General features: G+C 59.2%; 1 long non-coding RNA gene across 1 annotated transcript; it reads right to left on the bottom strand.

Annotated features, from left to right (window-relative positions):
• Positions 1-713: 713 nt before the first annotated feature.
• Positions 714-18,948, bottom strand: LOC111812948. Its single transcript, XR_002818311.1, has 3 exons — positions 18,745-18,948; positions 2,098-2,153; positions 714-775 (listed from the first exon to the last, which is right to left on the bottom strand). It is a non-coding gene; the product is annotated as an uncharacterized LOC111812948 (long non-coding RNA).
• Positions 18,949-19,237: the final 289 nt, after the last annotated feature.

Genomic DNA, 19,237 nt, shown 5'->3' with positions numbered 1-19,237 from the left:
CAGGTCCATCCGAGCAGATGTCAAGGACAGCAAGTTTGACTCAATGAAAAATCGCACCCTGCACATCTACGATCCCGGCTCCCTGGAGGCAGAGGCAGGATGATCACCAATTCAAGGCCAGCCTAGGCCCCTTAGCCAGCGCCCATCTCAAAATAAAATTTTAAAAGAGGGTCAGGACACGGCTCAGTGGTACAGTGATGGCCTAGTGTGCCTGAGCCCCTGGTGTACAGGCCTCACCCCTGCCACATGTGTCACTGGGCCCCTGCATGGCAGGGCACACCTGGGGCTGAGTCCACATGAAGGGCCCACCTGGGTCGCAGCTTCCCCCAGTGCCGTGCCCACAGGATACTGGGGACAGGGAGTCCCCAGCCCCCAGGCCCCCACAACACTGGCCAAACTACACTACCGACTCCTGGGGGTGCCACAGAGAAGGCAAAGCAGCCAGGCCACCCTCACAGACCTCGGGGTGGCCAGGGTGGTCAGGGCCCTGGGCCATGTCCCTACAGAGCCTGGAAGACTCGTCCTGATGCCGAGGGGCTGTGGACATCCAAAGTGGAGCCAGGACCCAGCCGGGCAGGACGGGAGCACGAGAGGACCAGGCCTGTGGGACCTGGGCACGCCAGCCACTCTGGTCTGACTCCAGCTGCCCAGCCAAGGACAGTGGCCATGAGGGGATGATAGCCCCAATTGCAGCCACACATCGAATACTGTACTTACCTGGACATGTGGTCCTGAGCGGCAGGTGGCCCTGGGAAGGGGCGGAAGCAGGCAAGACCTGGAAGGAGAGGGATGCACATCAGGGCCACCAGGAACTGGGCCCACGTGTGCCCAGGCAGCTCATGGGCTGAGGGGCCGCCTAGTCTGTGGGACAGTGTCCAGGCACTGCGGCTCGGACATCTCAGTTCATGGCCCGAAGGGGCACCAGGCATTAGCAGTGCACAGACCCAAAGGCAGGAACAGGCTCAGCCTGGTGTGTTCGCACTGTCGCTCTCCAGGTTGTGTTTAGCACTGGGGCTTTCAGGACGTGACAGGAACTGCCTCTCTCCCTGTTGTCTTCCACGGCATGGCCAGGCTTGGGGACCTCTGGATCCCCAGATGTCACTTAGTGCTGCAATAGGTGGCTTTCCCTTTTCGCTTTGGCAGCTAGGAAGCTCGGAGCTCAGCTTCAGGTCTCCACCAGCAACAAGGAGGCCTCCACATGGCATGCTTGGAGGTCTCCTTTCAGTTTCCTCTTTGCTTATTTTTATTTTCTGGGGAGGCCCTAGCTCTGTCTGTGGCTGTATGAGTGAGGGAGCAGGTAGCCCCCTGGCTCCCTCCCTGCCATGGAACCCGGCTGCGTCTCCCACGGGTCTGGGGCCAGATCTAGCGTGAGCCCCAGGACCACAGCAGTAAAGCGGGCTGGGGACCTCCAGGGCAGGACCTGAGGCCACGGCTGGGTCCCCCCGGATATGGCTGCCCCTGTGCATCCTTGGGGCCCTGAGGCTGTGTCTGAGGAGTCGTAAGGACCCAAGAGAGAGGGTGGGGCAAGGCCATTGCCACCCAGCAATGGCGTGGACAGGTGACATGGACAGGGACACAGGCAGAGTGTGGGCTGAGGGGGACTGCTCAGGCTCTGGAACTCGAAGCGGTGACCTCTCCCACCTGGTCCTGCCTGTGTCCTTCCTGACCGGAAGCCACGTGGCCACCACAGGCCTCCGCCCTGGGACCCATGGACAGAGGCTGCCTACACTGCCCGGCACACAGCTCCACTGTGACGGACCAAAGGAGGGGAGTGGAGGACACCTGCACCACCTATTTGGGGCGTCCTGTCGTCCAGCTCCCTGGAGGACCTGTGGAGCTCGCTGCAACTCCGCAACTCCTGCTCCACTTGTAACTGGGCAAACTGAGGCTCAAGGACCATCGGGCCTGACCGGGTGGGCAGCCAGCACGGTGGGCTAGGCTGTCTCCCAGCGGTGCTGTCCCTGACCTTGTGGGGGATGCTGGTGGCACTGTGGGGCTGTGGTCAGGCAGAGGCCCGGCTCCCTAAGACCGGCATGGCCTTCTCTGCCAGCTTCCCCCCAAGGCACCTGGCACTGGTGAGCCCCCTGCCTGGCCTACCTGGGTGCCAGGTCCCGGTGCCACCATGGTGGGCTCTGCTCAGCGACTGGCAAACTCTGAAAGACACGAGAAGTCGGAGAGGTCAGCGGGCAGGTGGCCCTCGGTGGGGCAGCCAGGACCAGGCTCTACGCAGCAGCCCGCTCATCTAGTGCTCGCGCTCACCAGGAGCGATGGCCGTCCCCTCCTGCAGGAAGCCCTCTGGGCTTGCAGCTCCACCTGGGCGCCCAGGCCGGGAACCCTGTGCAGGCGCTGCCCCCACAGCCCTGTCCTGGGCTTGCACAGTGCCTGGTACCCACGGATGGGAAGGGCGCCCCTGAGTCCTGGGGTCTGTCCCAAGCAGTGGCTTGTGTGGTCTCTGCACGCTAAGGGGACACTGAGGCTCAGGAGGCCCCGCCGGCTGGGAGGCCGGGTCCTCTGGACCCTGTCACCTGCACTTGACCACTTCCTGTGGACATCAGCTTGTGTCCCTCTCCTTCCCGTGTCCCCAGCCTCCGTGGTCTTGTGGGGACCCAGAGGCAGGATGGACCCACTGAGGGTCTCCCCTGGGTGACAAGCCTGCCCAATGCTTTTCTTAGCCCCAGAAGAGCCGGGTCAGGAGAGTGGCTCGGTGCGCAGACCCAGGAGGCTGGGACAGACCTGTGCGTTCTGTGTGACTGCAGAGGGACCCGGCCACCCCAAGCCGCCTGGACACGGACGTAGCGCTCTAGCAGGGCCAGGGTGGTGATGAAGTCACCCCGGTGGACAGCAGCCATGCTGGACACAGGACCTGGCCTCACAGAGCTCGTGGGTCACCTCGCCCTGCTCCAACGGCACACACGCCCCCACCCCCCGAGAGTGCTGCAAGGCCGCCTCCCAGCACCTCACACATGGAGCGGTTTTCGGGGATGCCACCTGGCGGCAACCTGGGGAGCCCAGCGCACCTCAGCCAGGGGCTGCGTTCATAGAAACGCCCTCCCTCCGATACAGAGTCTGGGGCTTGGAGACCCCAGGGATTTTCCTGTCTGTTTTCCTGGCACTGGAAATTGAACTCAGGGTCTTCCCACAGAGCTACAGCATTCGCCCACTGTTTATCTATTTATTTATTTTTTATTTTATTTTATTTTTTTTTTTGGCAGAAATGGGGATTGAACTCAGGCCCTGTGCTTGCCAGGGAGGCATTTATTCTACTGAGCCATCTCTTTGCCCCCCCCACCCCGTTTATTTTGAAAACGTCTCACTAAGTTGCCCAGACTGGACTCAAAAATTGAGATCCTCCTGCATCAGCCTCCCAGAGGGCACCGGGCTTTATTTGAGCCAAGTTCTGGGGTTGAGAAGGCGAAAACACAGAAGTGGCCCTCTCTATCCAGTCAGGGGGCATGGGTGACTGGGACACATGCCACCTGCGGTGCCCTCCAAGTGGGTCCCACGTGTCCAGGACCCTGGGTGCCCAGTGGACCACCTGGTCACTGACCCATCCCAGTGACCCTGTCAGCCCAGGGGGCTGTCAGGCCCTAGAAGCTTCCAGGGAGCTAGCCACGTGAGGGGCAGGTGGAGAAACCAAGGCAGTGGGCAGTGGCAAAGGCCCGGGGCTCAGGACAGCAACGGATCTGGCCCAGGCCCTCTGAGGGGCGCATTGCAGGCTCAGCTTCCTCCCCTACAAGCCTGGCTGGCAGCGGGCCGGGCTTCTGTGAGGTCACCCCAATAGCAGATGCCGCAGCCTGGCACACAGGGCGGCTTTGTCCCCACGCGGTGCCTCCTGCCCAGCGCCCACTCGGGGCTCAGCCCCAGGAGACAGTGGAGCTGGGGTGCCGGCCACGCCCACTGCGGGCCCCCAGAGAGCGGGCCCAGGAGGGCAGGCGGCGGGCTGCGGAGGAGCTGGGCCTCCATAAATCACCCGCCACGCTCCCCAATTATCTGGGCACTTAAGCTCCTCTGTCTTGTCTCCCCTTCCCTGGGGAAATTTCCTTCATTTCCTACATTATCCCAGCCTCCCAGACGTCTAAATCAAGCCTGGCTGGCTGCAGCCTGCTGCCTGCGCCAACTCCCTCGGCCTACTTTTGCCGGGTGGGCACGTGCATGTGTGAGTGTGTGCGTGTGAGTGTGTGCGTGCATGCATGTGTATGTGTGTGCGTGTGTGTGCGTGCGCGCACACGTGCACGGGCACACACAGAGTACCAGCAGCCGGGGCAGCCATCCGACCCAAATCACACCGCTGCCCAGGGCCGAAAACCAAAAATGCTTTCGCCGCCTCCTCTACCCCACCCCCCTACACCTGCGGGGCAGGGCAGTCAGGACATCGCAGCCAGGAGACAAAAGGCCCGCCTAAGCTACCAGGTCGATCCGCAGGGGCAGGGCTGTGAGAGGGCTGCAGCCCAAGGCTCTGCTCCTCATGTCCCCAGGGCAGGGTTCCCCCCAGAGGCCAGGCGGGGGCAGGCCAGCCCACAGGCTAGCAGAGCATCCCTCTCCTGCGCAGCCGGAGGAGGCAGGTGACAGCCACTAGCACACCGGCTGGCCCAGGCCAGGCGGCTCTTCCACACAGACTTGCAATGCCTTCCCCAGGGGACGGCTGGCTGTGGCGTTCCAGGGCTGAGCTCATCGCTGCCCTCATCTCTGCCCTCTTGCTGTCTCGGGCACTGCACTCAGGGCCAGGTCCTTGGTGCCAAGGGCCTGGCAGGTGGCCTCTGGCTGCCCACAAAGCCAGGCCTTCCATGCTGGGTGTCCCCAGGTCCCTGCTGCCACTTGGCCTCTCCATCTCTGGTTTTTGGTCAGGTTCCGGGAGTCCAGGCCCTAGAAGAGCCTTCTCTGAAGTCAAACAAATTCCCACGGCACTGCAAGGAACTCCAGCAATCACCCAACCCTTCTCCTGTTACAGATGGGTAAACTGAGGCCCAGAGCAAGAAGGTGCTGGGAGGGCTGCCTGGACCTGGGACCACAGCAGCTGCTGGCTGGAGCCTGAGGAGTCCAAGGAGGCCCTCTGCAGGCAGGACCTTGGCATGAGGGTGGACAGGGCCAGAGCCCTGGGTTCCCGGGCCCAGATTCAGCGAGAGCCCCTAGGGACACTGGGCTCCGGGCAGGGCTCCAGGGAAGCAAGCTGCGTTAATGGAAACCAGTCAGCCCCACCCCTGTTTCCATGGGGACGGACAGAGGAGGAGCTCCAGCAGGGCTGTGCCGGCAGATGTGGCCTGTTCAGGGTGGCCTGGCAGGACCAGGGACGTGGTGGGCCTGGGGCACGACCTGGGTGAGCTGTGGGCAAGAGCTGGGCCCTGAGGGGCTCTGCTGGGCTTGGACCCCCGGTGCAGTCTTAGCCTCGCCTGGGCCTCCTGGGCCAGGATCGCTGGTGACTCAGGCAGGCTCCTTGCCTGAGCCCCTGTGCAAACTGCACCCAGGTGGTATGCAGAGGTCACAGCAGAGCGACCTGGGCGTCGGCCGGTCCCTTCGTGTGGTCAGCTCCATCAGACCCTGGAAGGCGCGGCACAGGCCTGTCACCCGCTTGCATGCCCCATCCGCAGGTCCCTGGGCTTGGGCCCTGGAATCAGTGTGAGCCATACAGACAAGGGTAGTCTCTCCCCAAGGCCCACTCCCTCCGTCCCGCCCCGGCCCTGTCCACACACTGAGGGGCACGGTCACAGCCAAGCCTTGGTCAGGCCAATGACGCCGGGCACGAGGGCAGACGGCCCAGAGGCCGCAGAGTACAGAGGCTGAAGAGGATGAGGTGGAGGCAGCCAGGGGCACTCTCAGCCCAGCGTGAGGCAACTGAGGCCCAGGGCCATGTCCTCATGCCAGGCGGCTGAGAGGTCCCACGCGGAGAGGATGTGCAGTCTCCCATGTAGAGAACTTGGGCCCTGGCGAGCTGGACCACCTCGTCCTGTGGACGCCATGTTCTGATAACACTGTGGGCACAGCCCAGGCTGCCCTCCAACCCACAGCGATCCTCTTGCCTCGGCTTCCTGAGTGCCGAGATCGAAGCATGCACCCCCTCCCGCACCCCCCACGAGTGCAGGGCCGGCCCCAGGCTGGTAAGTTTTCAGCAAAACAGCCCGGCCAATCCAAGGAGCTGGGGCCTTCCTGGAGATATCCGACACACACCGGCGCTGCTCAGGGGAGCCACCCAGCCACGCTTTCTGCACAAGGCCGAGGAGGTGGGCCAAGCAGGGGACTTCAGCTGCTCCAGGCCTCCCTGGGCCTGCCAGCATGGCTCAGCCATGCCCACGCCCTCATCAGGCCTGGCTGAGGCTGTGGTGGCCCATGGCTTCGGGAGTGTTCACCTGCAGGCTGGTCCCATGGCTGGATAGCACAGGGGTCGAGGGAGCATGGCTCCGTCCCCAGGACCCCGGAATGGAGGCCTGAGACACAAGGTGCTGGTGCCATTTGACTTACTTCTGTGCCAGGCAGGACACCGGAGCCACCTCTGGGGCCTCCTTCCTGGCCGTGTGGACAGTCAAGGTCATGCGTGCCCACATCACAAGGCCTTGGTGGTGGCCCTTGTGGACCCACGGCGCCCTGAGTGGCGCATGGCCGCACACTGGGAGCTGGGCAGGACGGAAGCAGGGAGCCCTGGTTCCCTCCGCCCACATGGCCGGAAGCTGGGCGCACCCACTGCAGGAATCCTAGGCAGGGCCAGGCGCCCAGGAAACTCGGCCAGAGTTCCCGTGCAGGCTGGCCTGGCCAGCTGCCTCCAGGCACCCCGCCCCTCTGCTCTTCCTGGGGATGCACGGAGAGAGCACCCAAGCCAGCCAGACCCCCTTCCCAGGCCACCGGCACCCTGCCCGCGCCGCGCCACCCCCACACGAGGCCAGATGTAGGGCGACATGGTTATGCTGACCTCCAGGGGACGGACAGTGCGGAAGCCAGTCAGCCACTCTTGGGGGGCCAGCTCCCCCTTTCCTCCTGGGCCCCACAAGCATGGCCTCAGTGGTCACTGCCCGGCCAGTGGCCACGGCCTGTGATGCCACTGCTCAAAGCCTGGTGGCGGCCTTGCGAGTGTCTGGCACCATCACCACAGCCCCTGACCCTCCAGGACCCATGCACACGTGGGTCCTCAGGCCACCTGGGGCTCCAGCCGTGCCCCCTCAGTGGGCCCCTGTATCCTGCGCCGGGTGAGCAGCCGCCATTTCCTGTGTGGCCAGACTCACTGCCACGATCTAGAGGGCAAATGGCTGGAGGGGACAGGAGCGGCCCGCCCAGGTCTTCCGGGACACACCGGGCAGCTGCAAGCAGCCCGGCACCGGGATGGCCCGTCCAGGCCCGAGAGGCGACCTGCCATGGCTCCCCAGCCACCCCGCACCTACGCAGAAGGGACCTACCTGGCTGCCCCCTGGCTGCTGCCACCAACAGTGAGCAGACACACAGCCCTGTACGTCTGCATGCCCGTGGCATACAGTTGGCGCCACTTACTGGCAAGCGCCACACCACAACACACAGGGACTCTGAGACAGGCACAGTGGAGTCCAGACCTCACCCTGACGCCACCTGCTGGTGGCACCTCCAGGAAGCCATACAGTGTTTGTCTCAGAGGCCACTGCCCTGCCACGTGGTAGGGAAAGGACCTGCCCTCATAGACACTGAGACTCAGGCAAGCGCCAGCAGTAGGGGGCGCTCTCAACAACAAGCTCTCCAAATATTCAGGCCCAGTACACTCCCTGCGCCCATTGTGCAGACAGGTAAACAGAGGCTTAGGCCCAAGGCTCACCCTGAACCCACACCTCAGCTCTCAGTTCTAGAGCACATGCTCTTCCAAATGCAGAAGGCATCCTGACACATGGTAGTCCCATGGAAGACACCCCATTACCAATATCACCGCCATCATGCCCACCCTGGTGCCAGGACCACCTCCCTGTGCTCATCTTTACAACGCTTGTGCCAGTGGCTTATCCCTCCAACTCTACACTGGTAATAGGTCAGGGAGGACAAAGTGGTTAAAAAGACTGACAGCACATCTCATAATCCAGCACTCAGGAGGCTGAGGCAGGAGGATTTCTGGGAGTCCAAGGCCAGACTGGACTACACAGTGAGACCCTGTCTCAAAAGACAGAAAATATGAAAAATAAATTAAGACACAACAGAAAACCCCCAGACCACAGAGGTGTCAGGAAACACAACTCCAAAGCAAGTCGCACCAACTTGTCAGCTCTACACTGTCCACTAACACCTGCAGCAACAGGCGTAGCTCTTAAAACCACCACCACCACCGACTACACGGGGCAGCATGCCGGTCCCGGCGGGAACCGGGCCCTGCCCGTCCTCTCCCGGCCACCAGCGCAGGACGTGGCCTCCCAGGAAGGAACCGTGACCCGAACCCAGATTTGGGAGGTGGAGGGCAGATGCTTAAAACAGGAAAAGAGGAGGCAAAAAGTGTGGGCTGGCGCCTGGCAGACTCATCGCCTGTGTCAATCCGCAATACAAACAACTTACTGTGGCCGTCAAACCGCTCTGCCCCGGAACGTGACGACAGGGACCAATAAACTCTCCACTTCGTTATCTCGGTGAGATAATTTTGAAGCTTATAGTACTCTATGTAGTTTACCTCGAGATTTTTTTTTTTTTTAATTTTAGACATAAGTAGATCTTTAGACCATCCAAAATACCATCTGATTTTCCACAAAGATCTTAAAATAATTCCACACAGGTCAACACAGAGCAGCTAGCAAGTGACCCTCTTCCCCTGGAGATTAAGATATTAAATTGACACGCCTCATACCCCACATGTTTGAATTTCAGTCTGGTGCTATACTGTTCATACAGAAAAAAAAAAGATTAAAAACTGGCCATAAAATTAAAACATTTAGGGCCGGGGACATAGCTCAGTGACATGGTCCTGAGTTTCATCCCTGGTACCCCCTAAAAATAAAAAATAAAATAAAACATTTAAGGTCTTTCAACATTAAAAGGGCAGGGCCCGGGGAGATGGCTCAGTGGAATAAGCACTTCCCTGGGCCTGAGTTCAATCCCCGGTTCCGGAAAAAAAAAAAAAACAACACACATTAAAAGGGCAAAAGGGGAACCGTGAAAGATAAGGACCAAATGTTACACGAAAATGTAGCGGAGGGGACGGCTGTGCCTCTACTGCCCTTGCCGGGGGGAGAGGACCGTGGAGGCCTGGTTCTCCGCCCGGATGCAACTTGTTTATTCTGACCTCAGTTCTTCGAAACTGTCGACTCCACAACTGAAATACGCGGGGTGCTCCAACAAGTGCAGGCAGGCGGGAGGACAGAGCAGCCACCCGTGTGCTGCGAGGAGGCCGAATCCCGGGCTAGGGCGGCATCAGCAGAAGCAGCGAGGCGAGGAGTCCTTGGCATGGTAGCTCTCAAGAAAAAAAAAAAAAAGAAAGAAAGAAAAAGAACAGAAAAAAAGAGAAGAAAAAAAGGGGGGTAGGGGTGGGGTGCCGGGGGCATAGCCAGTGGTAGGCTTCTCAGCACACCTGGCCAAGAAAAAAAGTCCCCGCGTGAAGTCCTGTTGCCTGGGAGAGTGCTGAGAGCTGCCTGATGATTTCTAAGAAGCAGCATCAATGCATTTGACTGGTTTTTTGTTTTGTTTTGTTTTTCTTGTTTGTTTGTTTGTTTTGGTGGTGTTGCGGGGTCAACTGGTAGCCCAGTTTAAAACTTGGGATAATAAATGTTTAAGATGACAGCAAATTCCATACGTTCGCCGCAGGGATCGCGCACACGTGCACACACACACACACGAGAGCCACAAAGTGAACTTCCAGAGAGGAGAACACAAACTCAAAAGCAAAATCCTCATTTACGTAAACTCGCTGCTTTCCGTGCTACCCGCCCCCACCTTATCCAAAAAGCAGGCGAGTGAATGCCCAGGACATTTTACCACGGGTCACTCCAGAGCTCAGGAGTCGAAGTCTGTTCACCTGCATGGATTATGCCAAAAGCAAGTGCAGAGCGCGTTGCTAGTCAGGACTGCAAGTTCCTTAAAAATTCGGAGCCTCCTGCTTCCCTCCTGTCTGTACCCACTCAACTCTTTTGCCTCTAAAATACACTGCACTGTTGGTTTTTCCCTATTACTTTTATTCTGTCACCAGTGTTGTACTCGATGCTTGCTAAATATTTGGGTGGGATGAATGCTCCAGCTTGTGGCAGCAGAATGTGGCTGTCATAATCATGAAAATGTTTTAATTATCTCTGCTATATGCGCCTGTCCCTGCAGCCCGAACCCTCCAGTAGCGACTGCTGTCTCATCTAAGAACAAAAGCAGCCGCGATGCTCCCCTGTGAGCAGAGCTTGGCGTGCGGATGTGGAGGTGCCCACACGCCTCCTCCGGACTTGGCGAACAAAGATGTATTTACGTGGGAATTTGCCTCTTCGTGCCTTTTACAACTTTCTGGGTCTGATTTTCCATTTCCCATCAATCAAGACCCCGGTTCCCCTGGAACGTGGGAAACCAGGCCGTGCGTGCCCGGGCGCTTTTGTCAGCCCGCCAGAGGGTGGAGGTGAGCGGGGAGCTGGGCTCTGCAGAGTCCACCGCGAAAGGACAGCCCCTGACCCTGCCCCCGGGCAGAGCGGTGCAGCCAGAGGGCATGCGAGGTCTTGGGGGGAATCCCAGCCTCGTGGCCACATTCCTGGCTCTGGGGGGCCGGGCACCACTGTCCTGGCAGGAAGCGAACAAGGCTGGGGGCTCAGGCAGGACTGGGGACTGCTGAGCACTCCCGAGGGTCTGCCCAGTGCACGGTGCCCACTGCACGACTGGCCCAGCTGCCAGCCAGGGCAGTCGCCAGCCAGGCGCAGCCCTGGGAAGTGGAACCCCAAACTTAAATAGGTACTTAAAAAGCAAAGCTCAAAACCACAGAGATTATGTTCCCCCCACACTGAGCCAAGAGCCAAAAAAAAAAAAAAAAAGCTTATTTTTTTTTCCTTTCAAAAAATAAATAAAATAAAATGAAAGGCAGAAAGAGCTAGATTCCCAAACTGTGGAGTGGTAGCGTTAGAGATGCAGGAGAAAATAAAAGGGCCTCTGTTTGTGGACAGAGTCCTCCCTCCCGTGGGCCCGGCTGCCCTGCCTGCGCCGCAGAGGTTGCCGGGAGAAGCCCAGGAGGAGTCTGGTGTTTTTCCCTCTGCTAGTCCCGGCACCACCAAAAATAAAAATAACAACAATGATAACCAGAGCAGCCCCCTCACCCCCAACAAAGCAAGACAGCCCGGCAAGAGAAGGTAGGCCGCGCCTCTCGGTGCCTCCTGCGGCATTCGTTCAAATTAAAACTGAACAGGCAGCTACTGTGAAATAACAAACATTCATTTTTATTATGATTTCTAAGGCCTGTAGATTTAGATCTTAAAAATAAATGGGCTTGGCTTCTGCCTCTGCCTGGCAGTTTTGGCAGGGCCTGCTTCACTCAAGATGGTGCGGGGGGGCCGAAATAGAATTTGGGGATTCGGATAAACCAATTAGAGAGGAGGCGACGGAACAGGCAGGCAGCACAAGATGGCAGGGCCCTCGGCTGTCTCGCAGGAAGAGGCAAGAAGGTGACTTACCGCAGAGCCGGAGGATGCAGACCCCGGCGCAAAGGCCAGCCAATGGAGACAGTGTCCCCTGCCCTGCTGGTCACCCCGGCAGCGGGGAGAAGGTGGGTCCCACGGGCCAGCTGGCCGCCCCTGGGTGTCAGCCTCCAGCCGGCAGACACTCAGGACTCCAGGGCTCTGGCCCCCATCATCCCGAGGCCCCCGGCATGAGCCCTGGCCACTCTGGCCCTGGGGGGGCAGGACAGCCAGGAGCAAGTGGAGCTGGGGAAAGGCCCCACAGCCGACCCAGGAGGACGAGGAAAATGCTACTTTTGTCTCCTGCTCTCATCTGGCACTGGCTGCCCAGGGAGGGGGGGCCAGAGGCGGCCGCCGCGGCTCGGCCCCGCCCACCGGGAATTTTCGAAAGATGCTCGTGGGTGCCGGGAGGATGGCGGACGTGGCAGGCTGGGTGGGCAGGGCCCTGAAACCCACCACCACCACAGGAGTGGGCTGGCTGGGGGAGGGGGCACTGCAGCCTCAGGCCACTCCGAAGCCTGCCCGAGGTGGAGGACGCCCAGGAGCGTCTGGCCCAGGCCCGGCCCAGGTGCCAGCCAGCCCACGGCTGGGCAGTGTGGTCCAGACATCCAGGAGGCCTTGCTCGTACAGAGGTCACACTGTTCCCAGGCCTGGTGCCGCAGAGGACTGGGCAGTGCCGGCTCCTTCCAGAGAGAGCCAGGACCCTATCCCAGATGCTCCCAGCCACGGCCCTGGAAGCCACCCGTGGCCAGGTGTCTAGACCACGTGTGTGAACCTGGCCTGCATCTCCTGGCCACCTAACTGGGCAAACCCTAACCCTCTCAAGCTTTAGTGTTCCCATCTCTACAGAGAAGGGGTTTAGGGCACTACCATTCAGGGCAGCTGGGTGCAGAGCAGTAAACACAGCACTGCGTGCCACGGCTCACGCTCCCTGGACCATCCCGATGGCCACCAGGGCCAACCTGAGCGGCCATGGACAAGGAAGAAGGCAGAGGTCAGGCCTGTCCTTTGGACCCTCACGAATCCTTCAGTGTCAGCAGAGCCAATCTGTGCTGCCACCGGGGGTATACCATGGAGACAGTCCCTGCCGCTCTTGTCCCGTGGCCTGGCCTGGCGGGTCTGGGGGCTCCTGCACACATTCACTGATGTCTATCAGGCCTGCTGCCCTCTCCTGTGGGCACCCATGGGGGCCCACCGAGCCAGCAGGGCCTCAGCTCTAACCCTTTGTATGAGGCTGGCTGGACTCACGTGGGACAGACAGCCAGGCTGCGAGAAGCAGCTCCCTGGCAGCCAGGCCGCCCTAGGGACAGCAGGTGTGGCATGGCCAGCTGCACGCTCCCTGCGGAGGCTCACACATCTGGACACCTTAGGGCCTTCTGTCCATGATGCCAGGTAAAGGGCAGCTGGACAGATGACCCTAAACCCACCTGAGCTGTTACGGTGGGCGCTTCTGGCCGCCTGCGTCATGCCCTGTTCTAACACTGCTCACTGCCTGCTCAGAGCCACACAGAAAGCCAGGAGAGAGGGCGGACAAGGCAGGAGAAAGAGGCAACCCTAAGGAGCCCTGGGCGCTTGGGCTGGGCTCACGCACCCTGCCGCGTGACGGCTCACCAGCTGATGCCACAGACAAAGCAGGTAGATTCCGATGCCGTGCACTTGACCAGGAACACTGGGGACTCGTGCCAGGCATGGCTGGGCATGGCTGCCAGGAACCCGGCCCCAGGAGGACAAGGTCCCCCACGCTTGGGGGAGCAGGGCCTGCTTGCCAGCCTGTAGGGCTGGGGAAGCCACCAAACATAGGGCAGCTTCCTGGGGGCCTGCCAGGGTAAGGGGAGCCCAAGCCAGGTCAGGGCTGCAGGAGGGGCGCCTCCCTCCACCCTCACGTCACCAAGACCAGCAGCAACCACTGCTGTGTCGAGGACAGCCTTGTCCTCACTGCCGCCCTAGCAGGTCACCACCAGGGCTCAGGACACAGGCACTGTGGCGTGAGCTCGGGTGGCGTGGGGAGGGCTCCCAGGGTGATGTCCCATGACTGTCCCGCTCTGGTCCTCTGGCCACCAGAGGCCGATGGCATGCTGGGCAACCCCCTCTTGCCACATCAGAACTCCTCCCACTGTGGGGTCTGTGGCTTGGCTCCATCCTTTTATTATAATTTGAAATGTAATTATAAAAGCCTGATTCGAATGTAAATACCTCTCCTAAACACACGAAAGGCATTTCTAAATTTAAGAGGCCCACATCAGCAGGTAAACATCCCCCATAAATGCTCCTGACACTTGAAATCCCCAAGTTCAGGAAGGACTGGTCACAGGAAGTCCCACCCAAGCACCACAAAGCCAGGGCCAGGGGACAGCAGCCTCCTATAATCTTGAGAGAAAACCCTCCTGAATCCCAAAATATGTACAGTTGGGCCTTTCTACTGAGCCCATTTTACAAACACAACATCCCCCCGCTCAGGCCCTGTGTGAACGGGGGTCCCAGACACCTATGCACACGGGGATCTGGGCCGTGGGAAATGGGAGAGCCCAGACTCCAGATTCTCCCCAAAATTTCCCACTCAAACAATGCCAAGACTCTTGCAGGCCCCTACCTCACAAACAAAACAAACAGAGACCTGTGTCCTAGGTTTTGCTGTATCTTGCCACAAGATTTCACTCTTTTCCATGATTTTGATTTTACTAGTTCTCCCCGCAGCCTTGGTGGCTGTCAGGACACCCCAAAAGGGAACACAGGATGTCGTGGGCTACAGCTAAGAGGTTCCGTTTTTAAAAAGAAATAAAAGATACAACTGCAATGTTAAAAAATAATAAAACCTTATTTTGAAAACAAATATTATCACTTGCCAACAAAGCCTTTTGGATGACCAAGCGGTGTGGCAGGAAGGGTGCCCTCACCCCCAGGATCCCCTCCCTGTCTGTCCTATACTGGCCTGGCGGGGCCATCTGGACCGAGGACTGCCTGTGTGGGCAGTGGCACAGCGGGCTTCCTATGGCCTTCCCACAGCGCACGGGGCCCTGGCGGCCGTCATCTCACTCCTCGGGGTGTCCGTGACAAGAAGCCATGAGTAGGGCTCCTAGTCTGGCCGCTCCGGGCGCCCACAGCCAGGGCAAGCTGTCGCACAGATTCCAGGCAGACATCCCTGTACAGGCCTCTGAGGGGAAGTGTGCCCACCCTGTGAGTTCTGAACACATCCACCTAGTGCTTCCTCTGGGCCACGCCTGCCACAAGTCACAAAAACACCTAGCGCCACCAGAAGAGTGTTTGAGGGCCTGTGTGCACTCCTGTGAGTCCTATCAGCCTCCCACATTCACCCAAGCACAGGATTTGGGGAGACGACTCTAGCAGACCTCACGGGGGGCCCCCGTGGACCCTCGAAGCTCAGGTGCCCACGAGCTGTGGACCCACCCTCCCTCGCACAGTTCCGATTTTTCTCACTTCCATTTTCTGACCTTGCTGGGAGACAAAGGCTGACAAGGCCTGGCCTGAGGAGGCCTCATCCGGCCTCTGGCCCCAAACTAGGCCACCTCTCCAAGACTCAGTCTTCAGAAGAAATAAATCACAGAAGGAAAAAAACTTGAGAAAGTTTAACCTCAACTCAACAAAGAAAGCCAGAAGTGCCCACGGAAATTTCCCAAGAGCCAAGAGTCGGGCACCTTCTTCTTTCTTCTGTAAATCTCTATCTCTGACTAGATGTCCAGGGCCTACAATTCCCAGACCCAGGGATTCCACCGATTGTCCCAACCAACGGGACAATGGTCAGCCCCGAAAATAAATATTTCATATAAAAGACCCATTGTTTCTGGCTAGAAACAATTGTCACTTTTTCTCCCTCTGTGGCTCTATCCCATCAGAAGGCTCTGCAGGGCCGTGGAGGGTTCCTTCGTGCTCTTAGGACAGGTTCAGAAAGGGACAGCAGCCACATGTTCCTGGATGGCCCACCATGAGATAAAACCCTCCAAAGCCAGCCACGTGGTCACTGTGCTCCTCTTCCACAGAGTGAAGGACAATTGGCTCACTGGGGTGGCAGCGCTCTCCCATAAAGTGTCACCATGTGCCCAGCAGGGACAAAGGCAGCTGGTGCAGCCACCCTGGACCCTGGAGAGGAGTGAATGCTGGGCCCAAGCCCTGCACTCTGCCCTTGGCACGTCCGTGTCCCATACCTACGGTGAGCTACAAGTTATATGCAGGAGGTCCTGTCTGCAGCGAGTGCCCAGGGAGAGGAAAACACCGGCATGGCGAAGTTCACCTCTGCCTGGCCGTCCCTTACGGCCACCGGGTCCACATCTGCCACCACCTGCCGGGGAGGGATATGAACAACTTGTTGCCCATGCTCAGGAAACCAAAACTGGGATCTTTGTTTCTCAGAATATAACACCATACCATGAAATAATAGCAAGTGCGACAATGAACAAAATATATTAGTAACTAGAGTCATTGTTATTTATCGCAGGGCCAGAACAGCAGCCATTTAATGCCCCCAGACACAGTGCCAGGAGCCACACAGAGATAACGCTATTTGGATGATGTTGGCATCTGTACCCCTGCCCTAGGGCTCAGGGGACTGCTGGCCCATGGAGGTCCAGGATTCGCCCAGGGTTGAACAGCAAGCCAGGGGAAGGGACAGACTCGAGCTTTGGGAGCTGAGGAGCCGTGGTGCTCGGGCTGCAGGCCCTGCTGTGAACATGGATGCACCTACATGCTGAAACTGCTGTGTGTCCTCCTCCCTAACGAACACATGCACCCTAAAAACCCAGCCACGGCAACACACAAGCAAGCGGCCACTGCTTCTCATTCCTTCGTTCCAGAACACCGTCCCTCGCTAGGCACCCAAGAGGCCCCACCGAACAGACAGGCACACCTGCCGAGCGGGTGCCCATCTGGGTGGGCAAAGACCTCTCAAGCCCTCTCCATTGCCTCCTGATATGACCTCATCCATGCCGGGCTGGGACAGGCTCCAGGGCCAGAGCAGGGATTTTACTGAGAGGCTGCCCGGCCAGCTGCAAACCACATGGCTGCGGACGGAAAGCGACCCCTCTGCAGAGCCCCACGCTGGCCTTGCTGGGCACAGCCAACGGCTGGCTGCACCTGCTTGGGTGGTGGGCAGGAGACCCAGCCTTGGTGGGGCCGCCAGTGGGCCTCATGGCTGAGCTGAGGCGCGCCCTTGCTGGCGACCTGGTAAGCCCGCACCCAAGCAAGCCTGCGACACGGGAAGGACCTGGCACAGGCATGGGGCACCTCGGCTTGGCCCTGTTTAACACAAAAACTGAGGGCTGTCCTCCCACCAGCCCCCACAGCAGTCCGCTCCTGTGGGGCCCTGTGTACCCCTGTCCATTACATAAAACCCAGCCTGAGAAAAATCAAACAAGCACCACTTTCATTTCTGGGGCCTCCTCTTTTGTGGGTGTGTGTCCTCAAAAATGAACGTGGAGATGGTGTATTCCAGCATGGGAAGGTGCCCTAACCAGGCGCACTATGCATGGAAGACTCAACCTTCTGTGGACCCGGGATGTTCAGGCAGCGCTGACAAAAAACAACCTCGCTCTGAGGCCTCCTGGGGCCTGCCACCTCCTTGGATGCTCAGCTTTGCTGCTTGCTGCGGAAGAAGCCCACTGACCTGGGGAGAAGGAGAAACGGTGCTCCTTGTGTTGAGGGCTGTATCAATCCTGAGCAACGCCCAGTGGCCTTAGCCGGACACCACGCCACTGCTGCCCGGCAAGCACCACGGCCCTGGCTTCCTGCAGACCAGGGACCTCATCTCCAGCATTCTCTAAGTGAGGCCACGCTGGACCCTGAGCTTTATATGTACGATCTCACCACGGCAAGGACCATGCCCCGCAGCAGCTCCGGCAGACCACCGGCACACCTCCCACAGTGGCACCTTCGCTTCCGAGGTCAACCCTGAAGGTCCCACCCTGCTTCGTGTCTGCCAGCTGCCTCTGAGAAAATCATAGCTGAAAATTTAGAACGGTGTGGAGGGCAGGCTGGAGAAAGCAGGCCAGCAGAAAGACGGCCAGGGTTAGTCCTGTGAAGGTAAAACAAGCTTCCAGCCTCTGCCACAGCCAGCAGGCACGTGCTGAAAAGGTCTGCTCACCCCAGGGCTCCTGCCTGCACCAGAGCAAGGCCAGCTGCCTCAGGCCCTCTCCACATCCCTGCACTGCTGGCCCAGACTCTGGGGTGCTAGGGAAAGGGGGCTCCACCACGGCTGCGGTGAAAGTACCCAGCCTAGTTAAGCAAACCACATCAACAGGGTGAGAAGAGCAGAGAAAAAAATCGCACCTGTGGCCCAGTCGTACAAAAAATTAGCAGGCTTATGCCCACTGGCTATGGGTTTCATTTTAATCCAGCATAGGTGCACATATTTTTCAAATCCCAAATAGTCAGAACTGATGAGCTAAAATAAAATGAAGCTATTGCCGGCCTACAGAGACTGCCTTGGTTTTCGAAACCCAACTCTGAAGAAATTAATTTCAGTGTTCCCTTAAAACCCTATAATTAGGGCAGGCAAGCATTCCTTCACCCCTTTCTTGCTCCCCACAACCTCCGGGGGGGGGGCTGGCCAGGCCTGTGCTCAAGCCACCTATAAATGGGCATTTATTAGGAAAAGTTATGAGTTGTTTTTCGTTTTATGTTGCCATAAGCAACAGCTTCCACGCTAGGCCCTTTGGTCCAAGGCCGGCTGCCCCTAACACTGGACCAATCGGCCCTCCGAACGGCCCCACCAGTATAAAAAAGAAAAAAGGAGGAAGAGGAGGAGAAGAAGAAGGAGGAGAAGGAGAAGGAGGAGAAGGAGGAGAAGGAGGACCATTTAGGAAGCAAATAAAAGGTAAATCAAATAGTTTAATTTTTCAAGGGCCGTGGCTCCAAATAACCTTCCCAAACACATCTCAACCCGAACAGATATTTCCCCCATTGTTTAAGGTGCCTGCTAGTGTTCATTTTTGTGGTTAACAAATTCCTCTCTAGCTAGCTGTCTGCACACCTGAGCGCCGAAACTGGTGCATTTCACAAATTCCAAGTTCCGGACTGAGGACCACCGGGAGTTCTTGCAGGCTGGCGCGGCTTCGGGTTCCCAGACAACCTCCGTCCGCGCCCGGGACTTGGGAAGGCCTGCCGCGCAGAAGGGCCCCTTCGAGGTCCCTTCATTAATATTTAAATACAAAGTAGCGAAAGTGAGAAATGCACTTACCGCCCTTCAGTGTCGCGGGGAAGCCGATCGCACCCGCGCCGCGTAGGTCCACGGCAATGCCCTCGCCGGTCAGGCGCTGCGCTCCCGTGCCCACGGCGCGCAGGCCCTTAGCCGCGTTCCGGTGTCCGGCGCTCGCCGCCTCCCGAGCGGGAACTGCGGGGCGCAGCGCAGCACGGCTCCCGCAACTCCCGGCACGGCCGTCCCCGAGCGCACGCGTCTCCAGGCCCGGCTCCGGCGCTACGCGCTTGGTGCCTCAGGCGGCCTGCAGTCCCGGGTCCCCGCATCTGCGCCCGGCGCCACCAGGGACCTTTGTCCCAGACGAAAACGAAAGCGCGCCGGCCCCAGGGCGCCCACGCCCTGCCGCGGAGGGCCCGGCCCGCGCACCCCGAGACTTTCTCCAAGTTCGCGTGCATCGGGCGGCCGCGTGCGGGACTGCGGCGCGACTGTCGGGCAGCGCGGCGAACTCGGGGCGCGGGCCGGGCACAATGGGCGT

The sequence above is a fragment of the Octodon degus genome, unplaced genomic scaffold (genome assembly GCF_000260255.1).
Source record: "Octodon degus isolate 3935 unplaced genomic scaffold, OctDeg1.0 scaffold00153, whole genome shotgun sequence".
NCBI lineage: Eukaryota > Metazoa > Chordata > Mammalia > Rodentia > Octodontidae > Octodon > Octodon degus.
Note: the sequence above shows the minus strand (reverse complement) of the source record. Positions and strands in the feature narration are given on the sequence as shown.